Raw genomic sequence first — 3,401 nt, 5'->3', positions numbered from 1 at the left:
ACCCTACCTGACCACCCTACCTGACCACCCTACCTGACCACCCTCCACCCTACTTCTTTAGGTTTCATTTATTTATACCAAAGAAAACAAGTGACAGACAACAATACAGATGAAACCAAATCAATAATAAATGGTGTGCAGGTTGGAAGGGCTGATTTAAGAACCACACCTCCCAAAAATAATATACAATACAGAAGTAGAACAATTAAACAGATCACAAAACCTACTAATTATGAATGTAATCATGAAACAAATAAATACATATATTTGTTTTGTTTAAATGTGCATGTCAGAGTTGGGCTATATGGAGGAGATTACTGAGTAGTTTGGTTCATCAGGCTGACCCCCAGTCTTCATGGAGATTACTGAGTAGTTTGGTTCATCAGGCTGACCCCCAGTCTTCATGGAGATTACTGAGAAGTTTGGTTCATCAGGCTGACGCACAGTCTTCATGGAGGAGATTACTGAGTAGTTTGGTTCATCAGGCTGACCCCCAGTCTTCATGGAGATTACTGAGTAGTTTGGTTCATCAGGCTGACCCCCAGTCTTCATGGAGATTACTGAGAAGTTTGGTTCATCAGGCTGATCCCCAGTCTTCATGGAGGAGATTACTGAGAAGTTTGGTTCATCAGGCTGACCCCCAGTCTTCATGGAGGAGATTACTGAGTAGTTTGGTTCATCAGGCTGATCCCCAGTCTTCATGGAGGAGATTACTGAGAAGTTTGGTTCATCAGGCTGACCCCCAGTCTTCATGGAGGAGATTACTGAGAAGTTTGGTTCATCAGGCTGATCCCCAGTCTTCATGGAGGAGATTACTGAGTAGTTTGGTTCATCAGGCTGACCTCCAGTCTTCATGGAGGAGATTACTGAGAAGTTTGGTTCATCAGGCTGACCCACAGTCTTCATGGAGGAGATTACTGAGTAGTTTGGTTCATCAGGCTGACCTCCAGTCTTCATGGAGATTACTGAGTAGTTTGGTTCATCAGGCTGACCTCCAGTCTTCATGGAGATTACTGAGTAGTTTGGTTCATTAGGCTGATCCCCAGTCTTCATGGAGGAGATTACTGAGTAGTTTGGTTCATCAGGCTGATCCCCAGTCTTCATGGAGATTACTGAGTAGTTTGGTTCATCAGGCTGACCTCCAGTCTTCATGGAGGAGATTACTGAGAAGTTTGGTTCATCAGGCTGACCTCCAGTCTTCATGGAGATTACTGAGTAGTTTGGTTCATCAGGCTGATCCCCAGTCTTCATGGAGGAGATTACTGAGTAGTTTGGTTCATCAGGCTGACCTCCAGTCTTCATGGAGGAGATTACTGAGTAGTTTGGTTCATCAGGCTGATCCCCAGTCTTCATGGAGGAGATTACTGAGTAGTTTGGTTCATTAGGCTGATCCCCAGTCTTCATGGAGGAGATTACTGAGTAGTTTGGTTCATCAGGCTGACCCACAGTCTTCATGGAGGAGATTACTGAGTAGTTTGGTTCATCAGGCTGACCCACAGTCTTCATGGAGGAGATTACTGAGTAGTTTGGTTCATCAGGCTGATCCCCAGTCTTCACTTGAAGTTATTGAGGGATGATGATGTTTTGGCAATGTGAAGATAAGAATTCCAGAGTATGGTACCTCTGTATCTGATAGAGAATTGACTAAATGAGATGTGACAGTGGGGAGGGTGAACGTTATCGCTGTGTTATATAGATGGATTTCAGAATTAACCTGGAAGAATCCATTGAAGGGTTTAGGTAAACTGGGACCTGGAAGAATCCATTGAAGGGTTTAGGTAAACTGGGACCTGGAAGAATCCATTGAGGGTTTAGGTAAACTGTCTGGGACCTGGAAGAATCCATTGAAGGGTTTAGGTAAACTGTCTGGGACCTGAAGAATCCATTGAGGGTTTAGGTAAACTGTCTGGGACCTGGAAGAATCCATTGAAGGGTTTAGGTAAACTGTCTGGGACCTGAAGAATCCATTGAAGGGTTTAGGTAAACTGTCTGGGACCTGGAAGAATCCATTGAAGGGTTTAGGTAAACTGTCTGGGACCTGGAAGAATCCATTGAAGGGTTTAGGTAAACTGTCTGGGACCTGGAAGAATCCATTGAAGGGTTTAGGTAAACTGTCTGGGACCTGGAAGAATCCATTGAAGGGTTTAGGTAAACTGGGACCTGGAAGAATCCATTGAAGGGTTTAGGTAAACTGTCTGGGACCTGAAGAATCCATTGAGGGTTTAGGTAAACTGGGACCTGGAAGAATCCATTGAAGGGTTTAGGTAAACTGGGACCTGGAAGAATCCATTGAAGGGTTTAGGTAAACTGGGACCTGGAAGAATCCATTGAAGGGTTTAGGTAAACTGTCTGGGACCTGGAAGAATCCATTGAAGGGTTTAGGTAAACTGTCTGGGACCTGGAAGAATCCACTGAAGGGTTTAGGTAAACTGTCTGGGACCTGGAAGAATCCACTGAAGGGTTTAGGTAAACTGGGACCTGGAAGAATCCATTGAAGGGTTTAGGTAAACTGTCTGGGACCTGGAAGATTCCATTGAATGGTTTAGGTAAACTGTCTGGGAGATATGAGTATTGATGAAAGTGCATAATTGGCGTACATTAATGTCCTAAATAGACAAGATATTGAGTTTCTTAAACAAAGGTGCAGATGGAGCCAGGTAATTAGAGGAGGTGGCTAGTCTTGCACATTTCTTTTGTATGATGAGTAATTTGTGTAGGTAGAAGGCATATCTACTGGCCCAGACAATATTACAATAAATGAGATATGGGTAAATGAAGCTCTAGTATAGAGTTAGGAGGCCTGATGAACCAAACCACTCATCTATCTGATATCAACACACTTCATCACTTTACTGCAGACTGAATGTGATCTTTCCAGGATAACTGTTCATCTATTAAAACTCAGAGGAATCTAGTGGATGTGACTTGTTCCATTTCATTCCAACCAATTGAGATTCTGGCTCTTTTTTTAACAATATTTCTTATTCTTACTAGTGAATACAATAATGTAGGATTTTTTAACATGTAAAGATGAATTGTGTATTTGGAACCATTCAGAAAATTTGGCAATGCCTGAGTTAGCTTTATTAATTAGTGATTCAAAATTATTGTGTTATAAAATCTAATTGGTGTCATCAGCAAAGACAATGAGAAGTACAGTAGAAGACACAGCAGTGAGGTTATTGATATAGATTAGTATGGAATGGTAGAAGACACAGCAGTCAGGTTATTGATATAGATTAGTATGGAATGGTAGAAGACACAGCAGTCGGGTTATTGATATAGATTAGTATGGAATGGTAGAAGACACAGCAGCAAGGATATAGATTAGTATGGAATGGTAGAAGACACAGCAGTCAGGTTATTGATATAGATTAGTATGGAATGGTAGAAGACACAGC

At 42.1% G+C, this 3,401-nt stretch overlaps 1 long non-coding RNA gene across 1 annotated transcript; it reads left to right on the top strand.

Moving 5' to 3' along the window:
- The first annotated feature begins 2,081 nt into the window (after positions 1 to 2,081).
- Positions 2,082 to 2,952, top strand: LOC120040238. The gene is made up of 2 exons (XR_005475590.1): positions 2,082 to 2,302; positions 2,341 to 2,952. It is a non-coding gene; the product is annotated as an uncharacterized LOC120040238 (long non-coding RNA).
- The last annotated feature ends 449 nt before the right edge of the window (positions 2,953 to 3,401 follow it).

Source organism: Salvelinus namaycush, unplaced genomic scaffold, assembly GCF_016432855.1.
Source record: "Salvelinus namaycush isolate Seneca unplaced genomic scaffold, SaNama_1.0 Scaffold3369, whole genome shotgun sequence".
Classification (NCBI taxonomy): Eukaryota; Metazoa; Chordata; class Actinopteri; order Salmoniformes; family Salmonidae; genus Salvelinus; species Salvelinus namaycush.
This window is presented reverse-complemented; position numbering and strand designations above follow the sequence as displayed.